Below are 11,572 nucleotides of genomic sequence, written 5' to 3'. Positions count from 1 at the left end.
AGTATATAACGTTATACGGCATCAGGTAATACTGTATAACGTTACACGTTAGTACGTATTAGATAATAACGTTATACGTTAGTACTTAATAGGAAAGAACGTTATACGTTATAAGGTAATACTCAATAACGTTATACGTCATTACATAATAGTATATAACGTTATACGTCATTACGTAATAGTATATAACGTTATACGGTAGTACGTAATAGTATATATCGTTATACGATATTACGTAATAGGATATAACGTTATACGTTATTACATAATAGGATATAACGTTATACGTTAGTACGTAATAGTATATAACGTTATACGTCATCAGGTAATACTATATAACGTTATACGTCATTACATAATAGTATATAACGTTATACGTCATTACGTAATAGTATATAACGTTATACGTTATTACGTAATAGTATATAACGTTTTACGTTATTACGTATTAGTATATAACGTTACACGTTATTACGTAATAGTATATAACGTTATACGTCATTACGTAATAGTATATAACGTTATACGTTAGTACGTAATAGTATATAACGTTATACGATAGTACGTAATAGTATATAACGTTATACGATAGTACGTAATAGTATATAACGTTATATGTCATTACGTGTTAGTTTATAACGTTATACGTTAGTACGTAATAGTATATAACGTTATACGGCATCAGGTAATACTATATAACGTTACACGTTAGTACGTATTAGATAATAACGTTATACGTTAGTACTTAATAGGAAAGAACGTTATACGTTATAAGGTAATACTCAATAACGTTATACGTCATTACATAATAGTATATAACGTTCTACGTCATTACGTAATAGTATATAACGTTATGCGGTATTACGTAATAGTATATATCGTTATACGATATTACGTAATAGGATATAACGTTATACGTATAGTACGTAATAGTATATAACGTTATACGTTAGTACGTAATATTATATAACGTTATACGTTAGTACGTAATAGTATATAACGTTATACGTTATTACATAATAGGATATAACGTTATACGTTAGTACGTAATAGTATATAACGTTATACGTCATCAGGTAATACTATATAACGTTATACGTCATTACATAATAGTATATAACGTTATACGTCATTACGTAATAGTATATAACGTTATACGTTATTACGTAATAGTATATAACGTTTTACGTTATTACGTATTAGTATATAACGTTACACGTTATTACGTAATAGTATATAACGTTATACGTCATTACGTAATAGTATATAACGTTATACGTTAGTACGTAATAGTATATAACGTTATACGATAGTACGTAATAGTATATAACGTTACACGTTAGTACGTAATAGTATATAACGTTACACGTTAGTACGTAATAGTGTATAACGATATACGTTATTACGTATTTGTATATAACGTTATACGTCATTACGTATTAGTTTATAACGTTACACGTTAGTACGTAGTAGTATATAACGTTATACGTTAGTACGTAATAGGATATGACGTTATACGTCATTACGTAATACTATATAACGTTACACGTTAGTACGTAATAGTATATAACGTTATACGTTAGTACGTAATAGTACATAACGTTATACGTTAGTACGTAATAGTATATAACGTTATACGACATCAGGTAATACTATATAACGTTACACTTTAGTACGTAATAGTATATAACGTTATACGTCATTACATAATAGTATATAACGTTATACGCCTTTGCGTAATAGTGTATAACGTTATACGTTAGTACGTAATAGTATATAACGTTATACGATATTACGTATTAGTATATAACGTTATACGATATTTCGTATTAGTATATAACGTTATACGTTAGTACGTAATAGGATATAACGTTATACGTTAGTACGTAATAGTATATAACGTTATACGTCATCAGGTAATACTATATAACGTTACACGTTAGTGCGTAAGAGTATATAACGTTATACGTTAGTACGTAATAGGATATAACGTTATACGTTAGTACGTAATAGTATATAACGTTATACGTCATCAGGTAATACTATATAACGTTACACGTTAGTACGTAATAGAATATAACGTTATACGTTAGTACGTAATAGGATATAACGTTATACGTTAGTACGTAATAGGATATAACGTTATACGTTATAAGGTAATACTCAATAACGTTATACGTCATTACATAATAGTATAACGTAATACGTCATTACGTAATAGTATATAACTTTATGCGTTATTACGTAATAGTATATAACGTTATACGTTGTTACGTATTAGTATATAACGTTATACGTCATAACGTACTAGTATATAACGTTATACGTTAGTACGTAATAGTATATAGCGTTATACGTTATTACGTAATAATATATAACGTTATACGACATCAGGTAATACTATATAACGTTACACGTTAGTACGTAATAGAATATAACGTTATACGTTAGTACGTAATAGGATATAACGTTATACGTTATAAGGTAATACTCAATAACGTTATACGACATTACATAATAGTATAACGTTATACGTCATTACGTAATAGTATATAACGTTATACGATATTACGTATTAGTATATAACGGTACACGTTATTACGTAATAGTATATATCGTTATACGTCATTACGTATTAGTATATAACGTTATACGTCATCAGGTAATACTATATAACGTTACACGTTAGCACGTAATAGTATATAACGTTATACGTCATTACATAATAGTATATAACGTTATACGTCTTTACGTAATAGTGTATAACGTTATACGTTAGTACGTAATAGTATATAACGTTATACGATATTACGTATTAGTGTATAACGTTATACGATATTACGTATTAGTATATAACGTTATACGTTAGTACGTAATAGTATATAAAGTTATACGTTAGTACGTAATAGTATATAACGTTATACGTTAACACGTAATAGGATATAACGTTATACGTTAGCACGTAATAGTATATAACGTTATACGTTAGTACGTATTAGTTTATAACGTTATACGTTAGCACGTAATGGTATATAACGTTATACGTCATCAGGTAATACAATATTACGTTACACGTTACTACGTAATAGTATATAACGTTATACGTCATCAGGTAATACTATACAACGTTACACGTTAGTACGTAATAGTATATAACGTTATACGTCATCAGGTAATACTATATAACGTTACACGTCAGTACGTAATAGAATATAACGTTATACGTTAGTACGTAATAGGATATAACGTTATACGTTATAAGGTAATACTCAATAACGTTATACGTCATTACATAACAGTATAACGTTATACGTCATTACGTAATAGTATATAACGTTATACGTCATTACGTATTTGTATATAACGTTATACGTTGTTACGTATTAGTATATAACGTTATACGTCATTACGTACTAGTATATAACGTTATACGTTAGTACGTAATAGTATATAACGTTATACCTTAGTGCGTAACAGTATATATCGTTATACGTTAGTACGTAATAGCATATAACGTTATACGTTATTACGTAATAGGATATAACGTTATACGTTAGTACGTAATAGTATATAACGTTATACGTTAGTACGTAATAGTATATAACGTTATACGTCATCAGGTAATACTATATAACGTTACACGTTAGTACGTAATAGAATATAACGTTATACGTTAGTACGTAATAGGATATATCGTTATACGTTATAAGGTAATACTCAATAACGTTATACGTCATTACATAATAGTATAACGTTATACGTCATTACGTAATAGTATATAACTTTATGCGTTATTACGTAATAGTATATAACGTTATACGTTGTTACGTATTAGTATATAACGTTATACGTCATTACGTACTAGTATATAACGTTATACGTAATTACGTAATAGTATATAGCGTTATACGTTATTACGTATTTGTATATAACGTTATACGTTGTTACGTATTAGTATATAACGTTATACGTCATTACGTACTAGTATATAACGTTATACGTTAGTACGTAATAGTATATAACGTTATACGTTAGTACGTAATAGTATATAACGTTATACGTCATCAGGTAATACTATATAACGTTACACGTTAGTACGTAATAGAATATAACGTTATACGTTAGTACGTAATAGGATATAACGTTATACGTTATAAGGTAATACTCAATAACGTTATACGTCTTTACATAATAGTATAACGTTATACGTCATCAGGTAATACTATATAACGTTACACGTTAGTACGTAATAGTATATAACGTTATACGTCATTACATAATAGTATATAACGTTATACGCCTTTGCGTAATAGTGTATAACGTTATACGTTAGTACGTAATAGTATATAACGTTATACGATATTACGTATTAGTATATAACGTTATACGATATTTCGTATTAGTATATAACGTTATACGTTAGTACGTAATAGGATATAACGTTATACGTTAGTACGTAATAGTATATAACGTTATACGTCATCAGGTAATACTATATAACGTTACACGTTAGTACGTAATAGAATATAACGTTATACGTTAGTACGTAATAGGATATAACGTTATACGTTAGTACGTAATAGGATATAACGTTATACGTTATAAGGTAATACTCAATAACGTTATACGTCATTACATAATAGTATAACGTAATACGTCATTACGTAATAGTATATAACTTCATGCGTTATTACGTAATAGTATATAACGTTATACGTTATTACGTAATAATATATAACGTTATATGACATCAGGTAATACTATATAACGTTACACGTTAGTACGTAATAGAATATAACGTTATACGTTAGTACGTAATAGGATATAACGTTATACGTTATAAGGTAATACTCAATAACGTTATACGACATTACATAATAGTATAACGTTATACGTCATTACGTAATAGTATATAACGTTATACGATATTACGTATTAGTATATAACGGTACACGTTATTACGTAATAGTATATATCGTTATACGTCATTACGTATTAGTATATAACGTTATACGTCATCAGGTAATACTATATAACGTTACACGTTAGTACGTAATAGTATATAACGTTATACGACATCAGGTAATACTATATAACGTTACACGTTAGTACGTAATAGTATATAACGTTACACGTTAGTACGTAATAGTGTATAACGTTATACGTTAGTTCGTAATAGGTTATAACGTTATGCGTTATAAGGTAATACTCAATAACGTTATACGTCATTACATAATAGTATATAACGTTATACGTCATTACGTAATAGTATATAACGTTATACGTTAGTACGTAATAGTATATAACGTTATACGTTATTACGTATTAGTATATAACGATATACGTCTTTACGTAATAGTGTATAACGTTATACGTTAGTACGTAATAGTATATAACGTTATACGATATTACGTATTAGTATATAACGTTATACGATATTACGTATTATTTTATAACGTTATACGTTAGTACGTAATAGTATATAACGTTATACGTCATTACGTATTAGTTTATACCGTTATACGTTAGTACGTAATAGTATATAACGTTATACGGCATCAGGTAATACTATATAACGTTACACGTTAGTACGTATTAGATAATAACGTTATACGTTAGTACGTAATAGGAAATAACGTTATACGTCTTTACGTAATAGTGTATAACGTTATACGTTAGTACGTAATAGTATATAACGTTATACGATATTACGTATTAGTATATAACGTTATACGATATTGCGTATTAGTTTATAACGTTATACGTTAGTACGTAATTGTATATAACGTTATACGTCATCAGGTAATACTATATAACGTTACACGATAGCACGTAATAGTATATAACGTTAGACGTTAGCACGTAATAGTATATAACGTTATATGTTAGTACGTATTAGTTTATAACGTTATACGTTAGTACGTAATATTATATAACGTTATACGTCATTACGTATTAGTATATAACGTTATAAGTTAGTACGTAATAGTATATAACGTTATACGGCATCAGGTAATACTATATAGCGTTAGACGTTAGTACGTAACAGTATATAACGTTATACCTTAGTACGTAACAGTATATAACGTTATATGTTAGTACGTATTAGTTTATAACGTTATACGTTAGTACGTAATAGCATATAACGTTATACGTTATTACGTAATAGGATATAACGTTATACGTTAGTACGTAATAGTATATAACGTTATACGTTAGTACGTAATAGTATATAACGTTATACGTCATCAGGTAATACTATATAACGTTACACGTTAGTACGTAATAGAATATAACGTAATACGTTAGTACGCAATAGGATATATCGTTATACGTTATAAGGTAATACTCAATAACGTTATACGTCATTACATAATAGTATAACGTTATACGTCATTACGTAATAGTATATAACTTTATGCGTTATTACGTAATAGTATATAACGTTATACGTTGTTACGTATTAGTATATAACGTTATACGTCATTACGTACTAGTATATAACGTTATACGTAATTACGTAATAGTATATAGCGTTATACGTTATTACGTAATAATATATAACGTTATACGACATCAGGTAATACTATATAACGTTACACGTTAGTACGTAATAGTGTATAACGATATACGTTATTACGTATTTGTATATAACGTTATACGTTGTTACGTATTAGTATATAACGTTATACGTCATTACGTACTAGTATATAACGTTATACGTTAGTACGTAATAGTATATAGCGTTATACGTTATTACGTAATAATATATAACGTTATACGACATCAGGTAATACTATATAACGTTACACGTTAGTACGTAATAGAATATATCGTTATACGTTAGTACGTAATAGGATATAACGTTATACGTTATAAGGTAATACTCAATAACGTTATACGACATTACATAATAGTATAACGTTATACGTCATTACGTAATAGTATATAACGTTATACGATATTACGTATTAGTATATAACGGTACACGTTATTACGTAATAGTATATATCGTTATACGTCATTACGTATTAGTATATAACGTTATACGTCATCAGGTAATACTATATAACGTTACACGTTAGTACGTAATAGTATATAACGTTATACGTCATTACATAATAGTATATAACGTTATACGTCTTTACGTAATAGTGTATAACGTTATACGTTAGTACGTAATAGTATATAACGTTATACGATATTACGTATTAGTGTATAACGTTATACGATATTACGTATTAGTATATAACGTTATACGTTAGTACGTAATAGTATATAAAGTTATACGTTAGTACGTAATAGTATATAACGTTATACGTTAACACGTAATAGGATATAACGTTATACGTTAGCACGTAATAGTATATAACGTTATACGTTAGTACGTATTAGTTTATAACGTTATACGATAGCACGTAATAGTATATAACGTTATACGTCATCAGATAATACAATATTACGTTACACGTTACTACGTAATAGTATATAACGTTATACGTCATCAGGTAATACTATACAACGTTACACGTTAGTGGGTAATAGTATATAACGTTATACGTCATCAGGTAATACTATATAACGTTACACGTCAGTACGTAATAGAATATAACGTTATACGTTAGTACGTAATAGGATATAACGTTATACGTTATAAGGTAATACTCAATAACGTTATACGTCATTACATAACAGTATAACGTTATACGTCATTACGTAATAGTATATAACGTTATACGTCATTACGTATTTGTATATAACGTTATACGTTGTTACGTATTAGTATATAACGTTATACGTCATTACGTACTAGTATATAACGTTATACGTTAGTACGTAATAGTATATAACGTTATACCTTAGTGCGTAACAGTATATATCGTTATACGTTAGTACGTGATAGCATATAACGTTATACGTTATTACGTAATATGATATAACGTTATACGTTAGTACGTAATAGTATATAACGTTATACGTGAGTACGTAATAGTATATAACGTTATACGTCATCAGGTAATACTATATAACGTTACACGTTAGTACGTAATAGTGTATAACGATATACGTTATTACGTATTTGTATATAACGTTATACGTTGTTACGTATTAGTATATAACGTTATACGTCATTACGTACTAGTATATAACGTTATACGTTAGTACGTAATAGTATATAACGTTATACGTTAGTACGTAATAGTATATAACGTTATACGTCATCAGGTAATACTATATAACGTTACACGTTAGTACGTAATAGAATATAACGTTATACGTTAGTACGTAATAGGATATAACGTTATACGTTATAAGGTAATACTCAATAACGTTATACGTCATTACATAATAGTATAACGTTATACGTCATCAGGTAATACTATATAACGTTACACGTTAGTACGTAATAGTATATAACGTTATACGTCATTACATAATAGTATATAACGTTATACGCCTTTGCGTAATAGTGTATAACGTTATACGTTAGTAGGTAATAGTATATAACGTTATACGATATTACGTATTAGTATATAACGTTATACGATATTTCGTATTAGTATATAACGTTATACGTTAGTACGTAATAGGATATAACGTTATACGTTAGTACGTAATAGTATATAACGTTATACGTCATCAGGTAATACTATATAACGTTACACGTTAGTACGTAATAGAATATAACGTTATACGTTAGTACGTAATAGGATATAACGTTATACGTTATAAGGTACTACTCAATAACGTTATACGTCATTACATAATAGTATAACGTTATACGTCATTACGTAATAGTATATAACTTTATGCGTTATTACGTAATAGTATATAACGGTACACGTTATTACGTAATAGTATATATCGTTATACGTCATTACGTATTAGTATATAACGTTATACGTCATCAGGTAATACTATAATACGTTACACGTTAGTACGTAATAGTATATAACGTTATACGTCATTACATAATAGTATATAACGTTATACGTCTTTATGTAATAGTGTATAACGTTATACGTTAGTACGTAATAGTATATAACGTTATACGATATTACGTATTAGTGTATAACGTTATACGATATTACGTATTAGTATATAACGTTATACGTTAGTACGTAATAGTATAAAACGTTATTCGTTAGTACGTATTAGTTTATAACGTTGTACGTTAGTACGTAATAGTATATAACGTTATACGTCATCAGGTAATACTATATAACGTTACACGTTAGTACGTAAGAGTATATAACGTTATACGTTAGTACGTAATAGTACATAACGTTATGCGTTAGTACGTAATAGTATATAACGTTATACGACATCAGGTAATACTATATAACGTTACACGTTAGTACGTAATAGTGTATAACGATATACGTTATTACGTATTAGTATATAACGTTATACGTTGTTACGTATTAGTATATAACGTTATACGTCATTACGTACTAGTATATAACGTTATACGTTAGTACGTAATAGGATATAACGTTATACGTTAGTACGTAATAGTATATAACGTTATACGTCATCAGGTAATACTATATAACGTTACACGTTAGTACGTAATAGAATATAACGTTATACGTTAGTACGTAATAGGATATAACGTTATACGTTATAAGGTACTACTCAATAACGTTATACGTCATTACATAATAGTATAACGTTATACGTCATTACGTAATAGTATATAACTTTATGCGTTATTACGTAATAGTATATAACGGTACACGTTATTACGTAATAGTATATATCGTTATACGTCATTACGTATTAGTATATAACGTTATACGTCATCAGGTAATACTATAATACGTTACACGTTAGTACGTAATAGTATATAACGTTATACGTCATTACATAATAGTATATAACGTTATACGTCTTTATGTAATAGTGTATAACGTTATACGTCAGTACGTAATAGTATATAACGTTATACGATATTACGTATTAGTGTATAACGTTATACGATATTACGTATTAGTATATAACGTTATACGTTAGTACGTAATAGTATAAAACGTTATTCGTTAGTACGTATTAGTTTATAACGTTGTACGTTAGTACGTAATAGTATATACCGTTATACGTCATCAGGTAATACTATATAACGTTACACGTTAGTACGTAAGAGTATATAACGTTATACGTTAGTACGTAATAGTACATAACGTTATGCGTTAGTACGTAATAGTATATAACGTTATACGACATCAGGTAATACTATATAACGTTACACGTTAGTACGTAATAGTGTATAACGATATACGTTATTACGTATTAGTATATAACGTTATACGTTGTTACGTATTAGTATATAACGTTATACGTCATTACGTACTAGTATATAACGTTATACGTTAGTACATAATAGTATATAACGTTACACGTTAGCACGTAATAGTATATAACGTTATACGTTAGCACGTAATTGTATATAACGCTATACGTTAGTACGTATTAGTTTATAACCTTATATGTTAGTACGTAATAGTATATAAAGTTATACGTTAGTACGTAATAGTATATAACGTTATACGTTAACACGTAATAGGATATAACGTTATACGTTAGCACGTAATAGTATATAACGTTATACGTTAGTACGTATTAGTTTATAACGTTATACGATAGCACGTAATAGTATATAACGTTATACGTCATCAGGTAATACAATATTACGTTACACGTTACTACGTAATAGTATATAACGTTATACGTCATCAGGTAATACTATACAACGTTACACGTTAGTGGGTAATAGTATATAACGTTATACGTCATCAGGTAATACTATATAACGTTACACGTCAGTACGTAATAGAATATAACGTTATACGTTAGTACGTAATAGGATATAACGTTATACGTTATAAGGTAATACTCAATAACGTTATACGTCATTACATAACAGTATAACGTTATACGTCATTACGTAATAGTATATAACGTTATACGTCATTACGTATTTGTATATAACGTTATACGTTGTTACGTATTAGTATATAACGTTATACGTCATTACGTACTAATATATAACGTTATACGTTAGTACGTAATAGTATATAACGTTATACCTTAGTGCGTAACAGTATATATCGTTATACGTTAGTACGTAATAGCATATAACGTTATACGTTATTAGGTAATATGATATAACGTTATACGTTAGTACGTAATAGTATATAACGTTATACGTTAGTACGTAATAGTATATAACGTTATACGTCATCAGGTAATACTATATAACGTTACACGTTAGTACGTAATAGTGTATAACGATATACGTTATTACGTGTTTGTATATAACGTTATACGTTGTTACGTATTAGTATATAACGTTATACGTCATTACGTACTAGTATATAACGTTATACGTTAGTACGTAATAGTATATAACGTTATACGTTAGTACGTAATAGTATATAACGTTATACGTCATCAGGTAATACTATATAACGTTACACGTTAGTACGTAATAGAATATAACGTTATACGTTAGTACGTAATAGGATATAACGTTATACGTTATAAGGTAATACTCAATAACGTTATACGT

This window comes from Bombus pascuorum, unplaced genomic scaffold (assembly GCF_905332965.1).
Source record: "Bombus pascuorum unplaced genomic scaffold, iyBomPasc1.1, whole genome shotgun sequence".
Taxonomy (NCBI): domain Eukaryota; kingdom Metazoa; phylum Arthropoda; class Insecta; order Hymenoptera; family Apidae; genus Bombus; species Bombus pascuorum.
The sequence above is the reverse complement of the archived record's forward strand: the minus strand, read 5'-3'. Positions refer to the sequence as shown.